Below are 20,024 nucleotides of genomic sequence, written 5' to 3'. Positions count from 1 at the left end.
TCCTTGCAGTCAGTTTTCATTTCACTGCTCTGAGTAACTTTCTGTCATCATCAGAGCTCCTCTGGCATCAGGGATCAGACTAGCTCCAACCCAGAAATTAAGCACATTTAGGACCTCAGGTCTGTCTGGAGGGTTTGTGAGGAGGAGAGGATGATGGAAATGTCTGCAACTGGCTGGCTTATCCAGGCTCCTGGGAAGAGAGTCTCAGCTCCTCTGCTCCTGCCCATCAGTGAGGTGAGAGGGGACAACAAAGGACACTACATTGAACATGGTGTCCTCTAAACTTAGCAGAAGAATTGTGCAGTCATGGTCCTCCAGAACATGATACATGGAGTCTAGATCCTTCCCAAGCCACTCACACCAGGGCTGTTCTCAGCTTGTCCAGCCCCACACAGTGATAAGTGTAGACAATGGAGGAAGAGTTATCAGTGCATCCTGGCCACAGCTCAGCCCTACTGCAGGCAGTTGCATCTCTGCCAAGGGTTGAGACAGACCTGAAGCCCTTTGATATTGATCTTGTTTCCTGGCAGGTTCCTCTGCCCCAGCAGATCTGTTCTATCTACTCACCATTCGTTCCTGTCACACTCAAAGGTTGCCATTTGAATTGGGCATTGATACCAGGTCTGGGGAGAGCAGAGGTTTGCCAACAGAGCCAGGTGCAGGGTGGAGGGGCCAACAGTTGTGCTGTGCAGTGAACCATGAGAGGTCCTGTGAGCAACAGGACCTCCCCTAGAGCCCTCCTCCCTGCTCAGAAATCTACTATAAATATGAGGATCCTCAGCCCTGCCACTCAACAGCATCCAGATCAAGATCTCTTCAACCCTCCTCACTCCAGCCTCACTGAGCTCTTCATTGAGCCCCAACCATGAGGTTCCTCTACCTTGTCTTCACTGTCTTCCTCCTGGTCTCCTTCACTGTCCCAGGTAAGAGGGTGAGGGAGGCTTTGGGAGGTGAGCTGGACAAGGGTGAGAGAAGACTTTGGGAGGTGAGAGAGGTGAGGGAGGCTTTGGGAGGTGAGCTGGACAAGGGTGAGAGAAGACTTTGGGAGGTGAGAGAGGTGAGGGAGGCTTTGGGAGGTGAGCTGGACAAGGGTGAGAGAAGACTTTGGGAGGTGAGAGAGGTGAGGGAGGCTTTGGGAGGTGAGCTGGACAAGGGTGGGAGAAGGCTTTGGGAGGTGAGAGAGGTGAGGGAGGCTTTGGGAGGTGAGCTGGACAAGGGTGGGAGAAGGCTTTGGGAGGTGAGAGAGGTGAGGGAGGCTTTGGGAGGTGAGCTGGACAAGGGTGGGAGAAGGCTTTGGGAGGTGAGAGAGGTGAGGGAGGCTTTGGGAGGTGAGCTGGACAAGGGTGGGAGAAGCAGAGTGATGAGGGTCAGAGTGGACCATGATTGACAGGCAGCTTGAGCAAAAGTGGTCTCTCTTGGCTTCAAAGGCTGTGCTTTCTGCTGCCCACATAAAGGTGTCTAGTCCTCTGGCTATGTAAATGGTGCTGGTCTCCTGCAGATGTGCAGGTGACTTGGTTACTCCAGATTGTCTCAAATGGGCCTCAATGTTCATGTTCTTTAAAGCCAAAAAAATACCACTTTAAAGTGCTGTAGTGTGCAAATTTTGGAGGTTTTAGATGTTTCCAACACCTTCTAGGTCAAGCTGAGGTGGGCCTGCTGCAATTAATCTAGCCGTGGAATACCAAGGGAGTGCTGGATGTCTTTTTTCAGGCAGCAGTCTCCCACTCAGATGATGCCACCTTCTGTGCTGGGTGTCAGGAAGGAAGGGACAGCCACTGCCCCTCCTTGTGCCCTGTGATAGGACAAGGGGCAATGGATGTAAACTGCAGCACAGGAAGGTTCACCTCACTGTGAGGAAGAACTTCTTTCCCTCCAGGGTGACAGAGCACTGGAACAGGCTGCCCAGAGAGGTCGTGGAGACTCCTTCTCTGGAGACTTCCAAGCCCTGTCTAGGTGCAGTCCTGTGCAACCTGTGCTAGATTGTGTGGTCCTGCTCTGGCAGGGGGTTGGACTCAAAGATCTCCAGAGGTCCCTTCCAACCCCTAACATCCTGTGAGCCTGTGATCCTGTGTGTCAGACCAAATTTCTTGGGCAGAAGTGGTGGACATGTGGAGAACAGAGTGGGACCTCCCTAGAAGGAGGTGCTCCTCCTTCTGACCCCTGCCACAGTGTCAGTGTGTGTCAGTGTCAGTGTCACCATCACCTGGGTGTGCCAAGGGGGCACAGAGGCACTTACCCTGACCCAGCCACTCTCTCTCTGTCTCTCCCTTGCAGGCTACGGGCAGATAGTGAAGTACTGCCCCAAGGCTGGGTACTGCTCCAGCAAGTGTGACAAGGCTGAGGTGTGGTCATACTCCTCCGACTGCAAGGAGTACTGCTGCATCCCATACACCTGGAAGGTGAAATAGGAGCTGGCAAGGAACCTCCTGGGGAAGAAGAGGCACCAGAGCAGCTTGGGGAGCAGCTTCTCCCTCACCCAATCGTTATCCTCCCTTCTCGATAATTAAAAAGAGGAAAAAAAAAAACCCCAAAACAACAAAAAAGGAGATGTAACTCTGGTGTGTGTGCTGTGGTTGGCTCTGTCTCCATCATCCTACAGAAAGCCCCAAAGGTCCCTCAGCTCACTGTTCTTTTTGCACAGAATTCATGGCAAAAGCACTAAGCACAGGGAGTTTTCCCCTCTCTTTCCCACAGTGAATTCAGTGGGGTCAGTGGTGGGTGGAACAGGGCTGCTTGGAATAACACTCTCCTGGGTGTCTCTTTCCCTGTGAGGCCTCATAGGAGGGCCCATGGAGCTGATGTGTGGGAGGGAGTCTGGTTCAGTCCTGAGGCTGAAGAAATTGCTGTCTGCCTGAGATGCTGACAAGTCTTGTTACCATGACTGGGTGACAAGCAAGAATGCATGGGTGCAGTGTTTTACACTCCCTTCAGCATCTTCCACAGATCCTCTCAAGAAGGATCTTTGGGACAGCATCATTCCTACCCTCTGATTCCCAAAGAGTTCTCTGGTGACACTACCTACAAGTCTCAGCAGAGAAGCTTTTGCATCTAGGGAGGTTCTTCTTCCCCTCTACTCTGCCCTGCTGAGACCACACCTGGAATACTGTGTCCAGTTTTGGGCTCCTCAGTTCAAGAGAGACAGAGACCTGCTGGAGAGAATCCAACAGAGAGCCATGAGGATGATTAGGGGAGTTGAGCATCTCCCCTATGAAGAGAGACTGAGAGCCCTGGGGCTGTTTAGTCTGGAGAAGAGAAGACTGAGAGGGGATCTGATCAATGTCTATCAATAGCTAAGGGGTGGGTGTCAAGTGGAGGGGGCCAGGCTCTTTTCAGTGGATCACAATAATAAGACAAGGAACAGGTACAAGCTCAGAACATAGATTTCAGCTCAACATGAGGAGAAACTTCTTTGCAGTGAGGGTGACAGAGCCCTGGAACAGGCTGCCCAGGGAGGTTGTGGAGTCTCCTTCCCTGGAGACTTTCCAAAGCCACCTGGATGCATTCCTGTGCAGACTGCCCTAAGTGCTCCTGCTCTGGCAGGGGGGTTGGACCTGATGATCTCTTGAGGTCCCTTCCAACCTCTGAGATACTGTGAGACTGTGATCAATTGGGTCATTCACAGGTGTCTGCTGTGGGCACACTGCAACCCTAGCAGAGTCTGCAAAGGGATTATTTGCAGCAGCCTTTTCTGCTATGATCACTATGTCCATCCCCATATGTCTTGACCTCTGAAGTCACCATAGGTCCCTTTCATACACAAAACTGGGTCATTATCTTTTTAATCATGTCCTAGTTGTGGCTTTGTGCATGCTGGTAATGATCAAGTCTACTGAAATCTTGTAGCCTCTGAAGGTGGAGAGTTCCAGGACTGGAGAAAGCCAAGAATTGTAAGGGAGCACAATGAAACAAAGAAAAGCTTGGTGAAAGTGAATAATGTAGATGGACAGACCCAAAAGGGAGCACTGGGAGACCACCCAATAATAACCAACAGTTGCTGCAGGCATTCAAGGATCTGCCTGCAAGCATGGTGGAATTTACTTACTCACACTGGCCCTGGCCAGGTTCCATCTCCTTCTTTTCCAGTGAACACAAAGCCAGGTTAGATAAAGCCAACACCATTTGTGATGACCTCTGTGGAGCTTGGATGGGAAACAGAAAAATGAAAAGGTGAAGAGAAACAGACAACCAAAGTCTCTGCAGCAGATTTCAGGCTGGAAAGAGGGCTGTAAGCTGCCTGCTTTGTTTTCCCATTTCCCCCCACTCTGTCATTCCTAGAAGAGGAAAAGTTTGGGGAGCCTAACACATCTCTGAAGGCATCATCACCTCCCAGTGAATTTTGGGGTTATCAAAATACATTCTGACCATCTCTGGAGAAGCCACAGTACTCTGTGTTGTAAAATTACACCACTGTGAAGTCTCTTTTAGGATGTCTGCATGGAATCACAGACCCCATAGAATGGTTTGGGATGGATGGGTCCTTAGAGATCATCTAGTCACAGAATCACAGAAACACAGAACTGTCAGGGTTGGAAAGGGCCTCATGGATCATCCAGTTGTAACCCTTCTGCCATGGGCAGGGACACCTCCCACTACATCAGGTTGCTCAGAGCCACATCCAGCCTGGCCTTGAACACCTGCAGGGATGGAGCTTCCACCACCTCCCTGGGCAACCTGTTCAAATGTCTCAGCACCCTTATGTCCCAACCACCCTGCAGTTGCAGAAGGTCAGAGATTCCTTCAGCTGGATCAGGCTGCTCAAAGCCACATCCTACCTGACCTGGAATGTTTCCAAGAATGAGGACTCTACCAACTCTCTGGGCAACCTGTGCCAGTGTCTCACCATCCTCAGTGCAAACAGTTTCTTCCATCTGTCTAGTCTCTATCTCCCCTCTTTTGGTTTCAGACCATCAGCCCTTTCTCTGGTTACAACAGATTCTGTTAAAAAGTTCCTTTCCAGCTTTCTTCTAAGCAGCCTTTAAATCCTGGAAGACTGCTCTGAGGTCTCTCCAGAGCTTTCTCTTCTCCAGGCTCAACAACCCCAACTCTCTCAGCCTGTCCCCACAGCAGAACAATTCAAACCCTCTCCAGGGACAGGGCTTCAATCACATCCCTGGGCAGCCTGTTCCAGTATTTTACCACTCCCACAGCAAAGAACTTCCTCCTGATGTCCAACCTAAATCTCCCAGTTCCAGTTTCAAACCACTGCCCCTCATCCTATCACTACAAGCCCTTCTAAAGAGCCCTTAGCCAGATAGTTGGGGAAAAAGCTCTTTGTCTTTCCTGCCCAATAGCTAGAGGAACTTATGATAAGTGCCAATTAAATCAACACCACAAACTGCAGCTCTGAAAGGAAGGATGTTTTCCTGAACCCTGCTTCTGGAAGCTGCAAGGTGATAACAGATTGGAGCCTGGTTGTAAGATTCTCTGTTTTTCCCCCCACTGTTTTCCTTTATTTTTCTTATTTCCAGGGAAATAGGATGTCATCTGCAGAAACACTTTAAAGGAAACGAGCTGCATACAGCAGCACAAAACAATTTCCACACAAATCTGGAGTCCCCATCTTGTCTGGAGCTAGGCATTTTCAAGATCTGTCTTTTCTTGCAGTGACAGCCTGTGCATCTGCCCTGGAAGAGAGAGGAGTGCCAGGCATCATGAAAATGTCTGGTGCAGTGATTCATGTTAATATGGCCATCTGCTCCTCTCTCCTTCTTAGCTATGTGCTACCACAGGCAGGCATTGGGGCAGAGCCTGCCCTGGCTTTGGTGCATGGGGTCCTGGACCTTCCTGCCTCAGTGCTCTTTGTACAAATAGCCCCATCAGGGCTTTTGCTAGTGGATGCTTCACAGGATCACATAGGATCACAGGATGTTAGGGCTTGGAAGGGACCACTGGAGACCATCGAGTCCAGCCCCCCTGCCAGAGCAGGACCAGAGAATCCAGCACAGGTCACACAGGAATGCATCCAGATGGGGCTTGAAAGTCTCCAGAGAAGGAGACTCCACAACCCTCTGGGGAGCCTGTTCCAGTGCTCTGTGACCCTCACAGTGAAGAAGTTCCTCCTCATGTTGAGGTGGAACCTCCTGTGCTGGAGTTTATATCCATTGCCCCTTGTCCTGTCACAGGGTGCAACAGAGCAGAGCCTGACCCCTGCCTCTTGACCCCCAGCCCTCAGATATTTATAAACATTTATTAAATCCCCTCTCAGCCTTCTCTTCTCTAGACTAACCAGCCACTGGTCTCTCAGCCTCTCCTCACAGTGCTCCAGTCTCTTCATCATCCTCTTAGCTCTCCATTGGACTCTTCCCAGTAGCTCCCTGTCCCTCTTGAACTGTGGAGCCCAAAACTAGATGCAATATTCCAGGTGAGGTCTCACCAGAGCAGAGTAAAGGGGGAGAAGAACCTCCCTGGATCTGCTGGACAAACTCCTCTTAATGCACTCCAGATAAGAGGGCTGAAGGTCCATCATAGAATCATAGAATCAGTCAGGGTTGGAAGGGACCACAGGGATCATCTAGTTCCAACTCCCCTGCCATGGGCAGGGATACCTCACACTACATCAGATCTCAGATTTCACTTCTGAATGGCACATATAAGCCTTGGTACCTCCAAATCTTCCCTTTTCTTTCAGGAGGATATTAGCTGTCACTTAAAGGCAGTAAACACTTCCTCCCTGAAACAGGAAAAGCAAAAATGAGCAGGAAGGGTCCCAAATGGTCTGGCTGAAATTCTGCAGGTTTATCACCAATACAGTGCAGTGATGCTGCTCCCTGTCCTCTCTTCTCTCTTAATTACTTGTGTTCCCAGTCTCTGCTGAGCAACGAAATACCCAACCTAGAGCCATTCATTGGCTAGAAAAAGATCAGTTTGATTTTGCCTGTGTGCACCACTCTGCATTGATCCACACTGAATTTCATCAACCACTTTATGACTCAACCATTCAGACTAGCAAGATCCTTCCACAGCCAACCCCTTCATTACCCTGAACAAGGCAGCAAATTTTGCCACACTTCCATCCAACCCCTTTTCCATGTCTTTTGTGATCAAATTTGCCACTGAAACCCAAACAGTGACTCCCCCACAGTGTTCCCCAAGAGCTCCCTCTCCTGCATCCTCCTCAGCCCCATCATGCTGGTCTATGCATTCCAATCTCTCTAGTCTTAAAGTCCTTTGACTCCTTCTGAGAGCTCTGTCAGGTTTTTAGGACAAGATTTTCCTCTGTTTTTCTCCCACATTATTATATTTATAACGGGTGAGGTCACACCTGGAATATTGCATCCAGTTCTAGGTTCCCTGGTTCAAGAGGGACAGGGATCTGCTGGAGAGAGTTCAATGGAGAGCTACCAGGATGATTAAGGGATTGGAGCACAGCACTGTGAGGAGAGGCTGAGAGGCCTGGGGCTGATTAGTCTGAAGAAGAGAAGACTGAGAGGGGATTTAATAAACGGTCAAGAGGCAGGGGACAGGCTCTGCTCAGTTGCACCCTGTGATAGGACAAAGGGCAATGAATATCAACTCCAGCACAGGAGGTTCCACCTCAACATGAGGAGGAACTTCTTCACTGTGAGGGTCACAGAGCACTGGAACAAGCTGCCCAGAGAGGTGGTGGAGTCTCCCTCTCTGGGGACCTTCAGGACCTGTCTGGATGTGTTCCTGTGTGACCTGCTCTGGCAGGGGAGTTGGACTCAATGATCTCCAGAGGTTCCTTCCAACCCCTAACATCCTGTGATCTGTGAGGCAGTGGATCTCAGGATGTTCATGACCTGCTGACCAGAGCCCAACCCATCCCCTAACCAGTGATCTGCCCCTCCTGGCCAACTCTCCCCCAATTTATATACTGGCAATGACCACAGGGGGCATGGAACATCCCTTTGGCCAGTCGAGCTCAGCTCTTCTGGCTGTGTCCCCTCCCAGATTCTTGTGCCCCTTTCCAGCTTTTTCACTGGCGAGACACAAGGAGCTGAGAAGTCCTTAACTTAGTACAGATGCTGCTTAACACCACCTGAAAACATGAGCGTGTTAGCAACATTCTTCTCATACTAAATCCAAAACAGAGCTCTGTACCAGCTACTAGGATGCCCAGAGGGGTGATAGATCCCTGTCCCTGGAAAAAAATCAGATCAGGGTGGACAGGGCTCTGAGCAACCTCATCTAGTTGAAGATGTCCCTGCTTATTACAGGCAGCTTGGACTAGATAAATTTAAATGTCCCTTCCAATCCACAGCATTCTATGATTCCATATTAGGAGGAAAATAAGCTCTGTCCCAGTCTAAACCAGGACACTGGTAGAATCCTGGATTGCCATCCCATAGGACCTTTGAAGTTTGGTTTGCTTTGCTTGGTTTCTTGTTGGTTTTGTTTATTTGGTTGTGTTTATTGGGTGTGGGGGTTTGTTTGGGGTTTTTTTATTGTTTCCATAACATTAGCTTCTCCTGACCTTTGCATAGTAAATCCTGACTGGGAAATAGAACACACACTGCAGGCACAGGGTAGCTATTTCATCCTTGAATTCCCTTAGGGCTTTTTGGGGAAAAACTCAAGATCTGGGTTCTGGTGATGTGTTGCTGCTTGTTTGCTGTCTTCTAGCTCCTTTGTGTTTAAGACAAGTCCTTTGATGAGTTCCCACAAAGGAGAGTTTAGCAGAAAGCCTTCCCTCCTGTCTTGCAAGGTGAGCACAGCTGCAAGCATTCAATTTAGCTTCTGTGGAGTGGCCCTTAGCTGTTATTAGCTTTACTGCTCTGACCATCTCCTGCCCTGCATGCTCTTCATCAGGCTTCCTGTTCCTCATGTTTGGAAAAAAAAAAACCAAAACAAACCAAAACCAAACCACCAACTTATTTTAAGAGCTTTCTTTGCCATTTGCAAGTTCTTCTTGCAATTTTCTGCTGAGCTACCTTATTGTGTTTTACACTTTTGTCAGAGTCACTTCATTATCTTTTCTAATTTTCTTGTTTGGACACAGTTTAAACTTCTTCTTCCTAACAGCCTTGCTCATCCTCCTCTTCTGCTCTGACCTTTTTTTTTTCTGCTGCTCTTTCTCAGGGCTTTTTTATAATAGGTGTCATACATTTTCTCTGAGCCTCCAATACAGTGACCTTAAATAGCTCCCAGGGTGCTTGCAAAGAATCTATTTGCAAGGATTTAACTCTTTTAGTTGTCCCTCCTGTCTTTTTTTTTTTTTTCAACAATTGCCCCCATTTTTATGCAGCTGCCTTCTTGAAATGAAGCATGGAAGTAGTTGCTGCTCCTGCAAAGACAGGGAGTGTAAGTTCCATATGATTGGTGCTGCAGAATAACTCTCCCAGGGTAAAACTTTGAACCAAGCCCAGCGTGTTAGCCAGAACCAAGTGATGCTTCCCTGTTATTTAGCAGGCAGTGCTGAGACATCCCTTGATCTGCCTTCATCTGCTAGGTCAGTGAGCCTGGAGCTGGTGTTTTCTCCCCACCAACATATGAAAACCCAGTGAATCTAGGAATTTATCAGTTAAGATACAAATATACTGGAACAGGTTGCTCAGGGAGGTGGCAGAAGCTCCATCCCTGGAGGTTTTTAAGGCCAGGCTGGATGTCACTGTCCCTGGAAGTGTTTAAAATGAGACTGGATGAGGCACTTAGTGCCATGGTTTGGTTGATTAGATGGTGTTGGGTGATAGGTTGATGATCTCAAAGGTCTTTTCCAACCTGGTTAATTCTGTGATTCTGAGATGGGCTTCTGAGCAGCCTGATCTAGTGTGAGGTGTCCCTGCCCATGGCAGGGGGGTTGGAACGGGATGATCCTTGAGGTCCCTTCAGGATTCCTGACAACTGTAGGATTCAGCAACTTCTCCTCTAAAAGGTGCTTTCCAGCACACAAACCTTCACATTTAACTTCATTCAGAGTGTGATTCATGTGATTCTTGACATTTATAATATGAGCAAAGTTAAATTAGAGAGAACCATAATTTTAGCAGTGATGGTGGTTTACCATAGTGAAGAAGAAATGTTGTGGGTTGTGGTTTTTTTTTTTTTCTTGGATATCTCTTCACACTTGAATGCTTTTGTCCAAGAAACAGCCAAGGCAACCAGAAGAGACTGAATTAAATACAGGTTTATGCATTATCATCATCATGTGTGTGCTATACAGAAGGTCTGGTTACATATTTTAAGGCAGTCTTCATACTTCACTGTGGTCCTGTAGTACTCAGCACTCATTAGACCACACCTTGAGTGTTGTGTCCAGTTCTGGGCTCCTCAGTTCAAGAAAGATGTTGAGTTGCTGGAACATGTCCAGAGAAGGGCAACAAAGCTGGGGAGGGGTCTGGAGCACAGCCCTGTGAGGAGAGGCTGAGGGAGCTGGGGGTGTTTAGCCTGGAGAAGGGGATGCTCAGGGGAGACCTCATTGCTGTCTACAACTACCTGAAGGGAGGTTGTAGCCAGGAGGGGGTTGGTCTCTTCTCCCAGGCAACCAGAGCAGAATGAAGGGACACAGTCTCAAGCTGTGCCAGGGGAGGTATAGGCTGGATATTAGGAAGAAATTCTTCCCAGACAGAGAGCTTGGCCATTGGAATGGGCTGCCCAGGGAGGTGGTGGAGTCACTGTCCCTGGAAGTGTTTAAAATAAGACTGGATGAGGAAATCAGTGCCATGGTTTAGTTGATTAGATGGTGTTGGGTGATAGGTTGGACTTGATGATCTTGAAGGTCTTTTCCAACCTGGGTAATTCTGTGGCTCTGTGGTTTTAAGGGAGTCTTCTCCCTGTGGTGCTGTAGTTACACTGCACTCACAGCATCAACTTGGATTGTCCTCTTTAACCTGTGCACACACTAATTCACTTCTGGGCAATTAATTGCTTCCAAGACAAGGTCTGGGCACAGTTTCTGAAATTCTCTGTACCAGAGCTCTACTCTGGGAAGACAGGACTGTGTTGTTCAACTCTGTCTGGGGCTATCATACCCAAGGCACCAGCCAGCATAGAAAAAGTAGCACAATTTCAGTGTGATGCTGTAAAATGTGTGATGTGGGCTCCTGCTTTAGGCTCTATGCTTTTGTTCATCTTCCTGCAAGACTAAAACTGTCACAGGCACCTTCCAGGCATGCAATACCATTTTCTTGCATGTCTTTCTTGTTCAAAGAATCACAGAGTGGTAGGGATTGGGCTGGACTTTTAAAGGTCTAGTGCAACCCTCTTGCATTTTCAAGTAGAGTAGGTTGCTCATAGCTCCATCCATCCAACTTGACTTGGAATGTTTCCAGGAATGGGGCATCCACCACCACGCTGGACAACTTGTTTCATCACCCTCAGTGTAAAAACCTCCATTACATCTAGTCTGAATCTCCCCTCTTTTAGTTTCAAACCACCACTCTGTGCTAGACAGTCTGCCCCCATCTTTCGTGCAGGCCCTCTTTAATTCCTGAAGGGCCTCAATAAGGTCTCCCTGAAACCTTCTCTTCCCCAGGCTGATCAACCCCAACTCTCTCAGCCCATCCTCACAACAGCAGAGGTGATCCAGCCCTCTGATCATTTTTGTGGCTTCCTCTGGACCCACTCCAACAGGTCTCTGTCTTTCCTGTGCTGAGGACCCCAGAGCTGGGCACAACAGTGCAGGTGGAGTGTCCCAGTTCTGGGGCTGTCAGAAACGTCAGAGGAGTGTCATGATCCCAGTCAAGGGAGTTCTGGCTGCAGAACCTCTGCTGCTGCTCCCCTCCCAGAAGGTGAATGAATCACACAGCACACAGAATCAGGTCTGCCTGCATTTACTTCAAAGCATTCAGTGTCATCTCCATCACACAATGAACACGGGGCTGGCAGCCCTCCCATGAGTGCTGCTCTTCCTCCACAGCTGGACCCTGCCACAATCATTTTCCCTTTTTGGGTGGGGGGATGCAGCAGTACATCTTCCCACAGGTATGGCTGAAAGTCCACTCGTCTCTTTTGGCACACAAGTGGGAACAGTACCCATCACAAGCCCCCTTGTACTGCCCGGCCCCTGTGATGAGAGGGATGGAGAGATGGGTTATCAAACAGAGAGACAGACAGTGCAGGAGGGCAGAGCCCCTGAAGGTGTCTACTTGGGGGCTGCAGGGTGGTACTGATGCACAGAGCTACACACAGGATTTACAAGATGTGGAGGTGTAGTGCTTAGTCACATAGTTTAGTGGTAGACCTGGCAGTGCTGGGTTAATGTTTGGACTCAATGACCCGAAAGGTCTTATCCCACCTAAAAGATTCTGTTTCCCTTGCTTTCTGTTTCCCTTGCTTTCTGTTTCCCTTGCTTTCTGTCTCTCTTGCTTTCTGTTTCCCTTGCTTTTTGTTTCCCTTGCTTTCTGTTTCCCTGGCTTTCTGTTTCCCTGGCTTTCTGTTTCCCTGGCTTTTTTTTCCCTTGCTTTCTGTTTCCCTTGCTTTCTGTTTCCCTTGCTTTTTGTTTCCCTTGCTTTCTGTTTGTTTCCCTTGATTTCTGTTTCCCTTGTTTTCTGTTTGTTTCCCTTGCTTTTTGTTTCCCTTGATTTCTGTTTCCCTGGTTTTCTGTTTGTTTCCTTTGCTTTTTGTTTCCCTTGCTTTTTGTTTCCCTTGATTTCTGTTTCCCTGGTTTTCTGTTTGTTTCCCTTGCTTTTTCGGTCCCTTGCTTTTTGTTTCCCTTGATTTCTGTTTCCCTTGTTTTCTGTTTGTTTCCCTTGCTTTTTGTTTCCCTTGCTTTTTGTTTCCCTTGATTTCTGTTTCCCTTGTTTTCTGTTTGTTTCCCTTGCTTTCTGTTTCCCTTGCTTTCTGTTTCCTCTGTTTCCACTGAGCTGGGGGACCACTGGATACTTCCATGCCATCCCTCCACAGATGTCAGGACTGAAGCTTGCTAGCAAGATCTCTTTGCAGAAGCACAAGAGACAGGCATTTGCAGTGTGGAACTCAACTCATTGAGGAAAGCATCAGACAAAGCCATCTTCAGGTAACTGCTCTCCATTGCCAAACCTGGGTGAGGTGAACCACCTCCCTCCACCCCAAGGCATAAAGGCTGGAGAGGGAACAGGCAAAGGTACCCCCAGCCTCTGGGGTTAGCCCCACTTTCTCCACCCTGAGGACTGAGAGTCCTGGGGCAGCTTGTCCAGGAGAAGAGAAGAGTGAAAGGAGATCTTCTCAATGCTTATTGATATCTGAAGGGTGAATGCCAAGAGGTTGGGACCAGATTCTTGTCAGCAGTGCCCAGTGACAGGACAAAGGGCAATGGCCACAAACTGGAACCCAGGAAGTTCCACTGGAAAATGTGGAACAAATTTCTTTCCTGTGAGGGTCAGAGAGCCCTGGACCAGGCTGCCTAGAGAGGCTGTGGAGTCTCCATCTCTGGAGGCATTCCAAACATGCCTGGATGCAGTGCTGTGTGACCTGTTCTGGGTGTCCCTGCTAGATTTAGCAGAGGGGTTGGTCCCTTCCAACCCCCTAGCATTCTGTGATCCTGAGATTCTATATTTAATGCATTGCTGCCTTACCTGGGGTGGCCAAGGAGAAGAGCAGGAGCACAGCAAAGACCACGCAGAGCACCCTCATGCCTGGAGGCCAGGCGAGATCTCAGCACCTTGGGAGCAAAGTGGATCTGAAGTGGCCAGGGTGAGGGACCTTGGAGGCTCTGAGTTTTATAGAGGCACTCCTGCCACAAGCAGAGCAGCAGAGGAGAAGCTTGAGCAAACCTCCCTCCAAAGAGGTGTTGTTTGCCTGCTGGCATGTGCAATGTCACCCTGACCCACTGGGCTCACTCACAAAGACACTTGGCAGCCAGGTCCATGTTCCAGTGGGCTTCTCCTCACCCCTCACTGGCTGCTTTCACCAACCCGGACACCCAAGGGCAATATCTCCTCCCCAAGATCCGGCTGCCAGGACTCCACTGGCAGCACCTGCAGAGCTGTTGGGCACAGCTCTGCTTGAGCCAGCACCAGCCAGGGCTGCCCACAGAGCTGGAGGCTGCCTGCGAGGCGTGGGCACGATGTACAACACTTGGACACCAAACCCATCACAGGGAAGAGTTTTCTGTGTGCATCCACCTCCAACTGGTGCACTGCAGTGAGGCTCCTCAGGACTGTCCCCCCCACTGAGTGTCATAGAATCATAGAATGGTTTGGGTCAGAAGGGACCTTTGAAGGCCATCTGGTGTGTGATGGTTTGAAACTGTCTCTTTAATTTTTCTTTGCAAAGTTCAAGCAGCTTTCATTCACTTCCAGACTGAGCTAGCCTGGTTATTGTTGGTGTGGGGGGAATTTCAGCTCACACTGACACATGGTCCAAGCCCCCTGCAGTCAGCAGGGACATCTTCAACTAGACCAGGTTGTTCAGAGCCTGTGAAATATGATCTGCAATGTTTCCAGGGCTGGGGCACCTACCACCTCTCTGGGCAATGTGAGCCAGTGTCTCACCACTCTTAGCATAAAAAAAGTCCTCCTTATTTCTAGCCTCTTTTTGTTTCAGACCACCACCCCTTGCCCTGCTGAAAAGGGTTGAAATTACCCCCCCAAGACTACCACAAAAGCTTGTCCTGAGCTTTCTTAAGAGGCCCCCTTTAAGTACTGAAAGGCCACAGCAAGGACTCCCTGAAGCCTTCCCTTCCCCAGACTGAACTCTCTCAGCCTGTCCCCATAGTAGAGATGTTCCAGCCCTCTGGTCACAAGCAAGAGGGGGAAAGGGAGTGCAAAGCATTGGATAACAGGATTAAAATTCCAGTGGATCTTTTCTTACTTAAAGAGATCATGAAGAGAATCTAACTTGGCAGCAGGGAACGCTCCCCTTCGCTGCACGGGCACGAATAATTACCTGGAGAATACAGAACAAGGAGTCTCTGCCTGTATGGCAGCTCTGCAGGGAAAGTTTGGGTTGCAGTGGATCACAGGTAGGCACAAATGAGCAATGTCATGGTGTTGGGAGAGCAGCACCAATTGTCCTACAAGTACAAACAAAAGCTGAGCTCGTAAAGCACAGGAGGTACATTCTGCACTGTGCAGCCCTTTCAAGTGCAGCCCTTTCAAGTGCCTTCATCCAGGTTTGTGCTCCATGCTTCAAGGAAGCATTGAAAGGGCTTGAGGGCTCTGAAAAATGGCAGGGAATCAAGAAGATGTGATCTTTGGGAAAGGACTGAAGTAAGTGGAATAACGACGAGCAGGAAGGAGAAGAACTACCTGAAGGGAGGTTGTAGCCAGGTGGGGGTTGGTCTCTTCTCCCAGGCAACCAGCAGCAGAACGAGGGGACACAGTCTCAAGCTGTGCCAGGGGAGGTATAGGCTGGATAGTAGGAGGAAGTTCCTCACAGAGAGAGAGATTGCCCATTGGAATGGGCTGCCCAGGGAGGTGGTGGAGTCACCATCCCTGGAGATGTTCAAGAGAAGCCTGGATGAGGCACTTTGTGCCATGGTCTGGTTGATTGGATAGGGCTGGGTGATAGGTTGGACTGGATGAGCTTGGAGGTCTCTTCCAACCTGGTTGATTCTATGATTCTATGACATGGAAAACACAAAACTTCTCAATCCATTAAAGGCAATGCATTGGAAATGGTTTGTTCTTGGTGGCCAGCTCAAAGAATCACAGAATGGTGGGGGTTGGAAGGGAGCTCTGGAGATCATCTAGCCCAACCCCAGGGCCAGCAAAAGCAGGTTGCAGGCAGGCAGGTTGGAATCTCTCCAGAAAAGGAGACTCCACAACCTCTCTGGGCATCCTGGTCCAGGGCTCTGTCACTCTCACAGGAAAGACATTTTTACCTGTGGTGAGGTGGAACTTCCTCTGCTGCAGTTTGTGCCCTTGTCTTGTCACTGGGCACCACTGAAAAGAAGCTGGCCCCATCCTCTTGACCCCCTCCTTGCTTGATAAACATTGATGAGATCCCCTTTCAGTTGTCTTTTCTCCAAGCTAAACAGCCCCAGGGCTCTCAGCCTGTCGTTGTTAGAGAGATGCTGCAGTCCCCTCAGCACCTTTGTAGCCCTCAGCCCTTAGTAGTCTGGGATGCAGCAGGAGGTCCTCACTTCAGATACAGGACAAACTTTGGAAGAAAAGGAGAAGGGACTAAATCAGAGTGTGGAAACACTGTCACTGGAGATACTGAAGAAGAAATGGCAGACCCCACAGGATGAGTTCAGAATGGTGGTGAGGAAGACCACACAGTGCACATTCTCCTCTCTGTTCCTTTGGCTAAGTTCTGTGCTCAGCTAAGATCACAGAGAGGATCACAAGGCTGAGCCAAGTCAGGGTGCAGAGCCTGATTCAGGCAACAGTGAGTGCCTGGCAAGGAGTCCAAGGACAGGTTGTTTTTTTCCCCCTGGTTAAAACTCCCCACTCTCCAGTACCATGAAGCTTGGTGGCTTCCCAAAGAAGGTTTTGTATCTAATTCTTCATTTTTTACCTGCTTCATTAATTTCTAAACTGCTTTTTCAATGCATTTCTCCTCTCAACACACACTTTTTGAACAAGCTCCCTGTTTCAGCTATGCTTGGTGTGAAAGAGGACTCATTGTAGTTACTATTTGGATAACTGCCTGGTTTCCCATGGCATCCCACCTCTGCCTTGGTTTATGAAAACTGAAGAACCATACTTCTGTCTTCATTGGGACTCTAAAATGTTTACGTTTCTGTGATGGGTGTTTCTTCCCTGAGCTGATGACTGCCAGTAGACTCAATTTTGGGAAACTGAGTCCCCAGTTCTTCCACCTTTCTTTTAACTCCTCTTGCCCTACTCTAGGCCATGAGGGCCATAAGGTCAGAGGGCAGGAGCACTTCCCCTATGAGGACAGGCTATGAGAGGTGGGGGCTGTTCAGCATGCAGAAGAGAAGGCTTTGGAGAGACCTTAGGGCAGCCTTTCAGTACCTGAAGGTAGCCTACAGGAGAGCAGGGAAGGGAATTTCTGCAAAGGCTTTTAGTGACAGGACGAGAGGGAGGGCAGATTTAGACTGGAGATTAGAAAGATATTCTTGACAGTGAGGGTGGTGAGACACTAGAAGAGGTTGCCCAGGGAGGTTGTGGATGCCCCCTGCCTGGAGGTGTTCAAGGCCAGGTTGGTTGAGGCATCCCTGCCCATGGCAGGGGGTTGGAACTAGCTGATCTTTAAGGTCCCTTCCACCCCAAACCATTTGATTCTCTGAGCAGTGCATACCCCACAGTGATACTCCACATACTGAGGCAATCAGACAATATTTTCTTTTGTCTTAAGAACCTTTCTTAAGATTTTTTTTTTTAAATGGACAATTTACCTTTTTTTTTTTTTTGGTCCTTAGCTGCCATTTTCAGGGCACTCTCTTGTGGGAAACCCAAACCTCCTTCCTACCTGGCTTTAGGTAGTTCAGACTCATCATTTGCACAGAGATTATGTATTTTTGCCAAGTTCTCAGCTTTAAACTAACTGTCACTGATTCAGCATCTGACATTTTGCTGTCCTCATGCTCAGTCTTGTAAGATTCATCTGCTGCCCTTTGCAGTTTTAGGGTTGATGCAGTTTTAGGGTTGATGCAGTTTTAGGGTTGATGCAGTTTTGGGATCAGCAGCAGCTTCTGTCCCTTCACCTGTTGCCTGGGGTTTTTTTATTATTTTCCTTTTTTCACTGCCTGTTTATAAAGCTATTAAACAGCCCAGTGAACTGTGGTTGGAAAAGGTCCTTTGCAGAGCTCTGCTCCTGTTTGGAGCCCCAGAGATGTCTGGAGGGTGTGTGAAGAATAGGTGATGATCAAAGTGTCTGCAAGAGGCTGGCTCATCAGGAGCTCCCAGCCCCAGTGCTCCTGCCCATCCATGAGTGGAGTGAGAAGGGACAACAAAAGATACTACATGGATCATGATGTTTGCTGAATTTATCAGAGACATTTTGTAGCCATGGCTCCTTCAGAAATGGAGATGGGAACACAGGTCCTTTCCTAGCCAACAGTCCCACATGGTGATGAGTCTGGACAATGGAGGGAGAGTTTATCAGTGCATTGTGGCCACAACTCAGCCCAGTTCCATGCAGTTGCATCTGTGCCAGAGGCTGGGAAAGAAAGGCCTGAAAGGCTGTGATACTGATCTTGTTCTCCACTCATCGTTGTACCTGCAGATCTCCATCAGGTCCCTGTGACCCATCATCAGCCCAGCCCTAAGGACTCTGCTATTGACAGCCACTATTCATCTGTGCTCTCATCAAAGCCAGTGTGTTGAAATCCTGTCTGACACTGGACAACCAGATCTGGGGCTGCCAGCCCACTTGGGTGCACAGGGAGATTGTGGTGCCTGTGCCATCACTGCATGTCCAGATACAAACAGCCTTGGACACATTCCTGCTGTCTCCTCACCATCCTCCCCTCAGCAGGGAAGTGCTGTATAAAAGCCAGCAGCTGCAGCCTCCCTGTATACCACCTCCTCCCTTTCAGCTGTCTTCAAGACTCCTCTCTCCAGCCTTGCTGAGATCCCAGCTCAACTCCAGCCATGAGGTTCCTCTATCTTGTCTTTGCTGTCTTCCTACTGGTCTCCCTGGCCACCCCAGGTAAGATGGCAAATAGGGTGAGATGAGCTGGCACTGGCTGAGATTCTTTTAAAGCAACTTTAACTCTTTAAATTATAATTCTTATTACCATAGAGGTGACTGCTCTAACTTGGCCAAGTCCTTTAATGACTTCTTTCAAGGGACAATGAAATAAGAACTACCACAGAAGGATTTGGGGAGGAATAACTAAGGTAAAAACTCCAGCATCCAGTTTGGGAGTAGGCTCAGGCAAGAGTAAGGCTAATCAAGAGTCCGGATGTGACTACTTCTGTTGGGGACTCAGAGAGTTTGATAGGACCAAAGGGGACTCCCCTGCAGAACTCAGTTGCTGTGTCAAGGTCCAGTCCTGGGCACAGCTGATTGACTGCTGTGACACAGCTACTGCTGCTAGTGCCTGATTCTGAAACCTTGAGGATTTCTGGTCCTTTTTTACCAGAGTTGAAAGCTGGAGCAAAGGAGGAAAAACTGTTTCACTGTGAGGGTGACAGAGTCCTGGAACAGGCTGCCACAGAAGTTGTGGAGTCTCCTTCTCTGGAGACATTCAATCCCCACCTGGATGTGTCCCTGTGTGACCTGCTCGAGGTGATCCTGGCAGGGGCAGTTGGACTAGATGATCTTTGGAGGTCCCTTCCAACCCCTAACATCCTATGGTTCTGTGATTATTCTGTGCTGAGATTCCCAGCAAGGCATTAGAAACCCTCTTCAGATTTTTGCCCACCTGGGCCAAGCCTTTCAACTGGCCCACGGTTGACTGCCACAGTACAAGGCTGGTGTGGGGCCCATGTTAAGACCTTTGCAGCATCCTTTCAGCCTTTTCTGGGTAAAAGGGAAACTTTTAATAGCATGATATCAGTACAGGGACCTGAGTGGACTTCTGAGTTTTTGAAATAAGCTCAGTGTGGCTTTTGCTGTTTTGGTCTGAGAACATTGATTCTGTCCCTTGAGGAGAGGAAGAAGAGGTAGAGACACCAGAGAGACAATCATCTTGATGAACTTTGCTTTTGGGCTGTCTCTTGTGAAGGGAATGAATGTGCTCTTCTTGGGAGCATCAGTTTCCCAGACTGGATTTGTGGCATCCACTGGCCCTGTAGTCACCAGATGAGGGGAGAGGGATGCACAAAGAATTTCACAGCCTCATTCTCCTCAAGGTTCCTTCTTGCTTTGGGGCTGGGCTTGGGCAGAAGTGGTGCACATGTGAGAGAATGGAGCAGGGCCTCTCTCAAAGGAGGGGATCATCCTTCTGACCACTGCTGCACCTGGAGGAGATGGAATGGCATGACAGTGGGGCACAGAGGCACCTGTCCTGACCCAACCACTCTCTCTGTGTCTTCTTCTTGTAGGTTATGGGCATGTAAAGTACTGCCACAGCGTTGGGTACTGCTCCACCAAATGCACCAAGGTGGACGTGTGGTCCACTTCCTCTGACTGCAAGCACTACTGCTGCATCCCACCCATCTGGAAGGGGAAATAGGAGCCAAAGAGGAAACACCTGGGGAAGAGGAGGCATCACAGTGGCTTTGGGAGCAGCTTCTCACCTGTCTAACCCAGTCACCATCCTCTCCTTTCAATAAATGAGAAGGAGGAAA

The sequence above is a fragment of the Indicator indicator genome, chromosome 9 (genome assembly GCF_027791375.1).
Source record: "Indicator indicator isolate 239-I01 chromosome 9, UM_Iind_1.1, whole genome shotgun sequence".
NCBI classification, from domain to species: domain Eukaryota; kingdom Metazoa; phylum Chordata; class Aves; order Piciformes; family Indicatoridae; genus Indicator; species Indicator indicator.
This window is presented reverse-complemented; position numbering follows the sequence as displayed.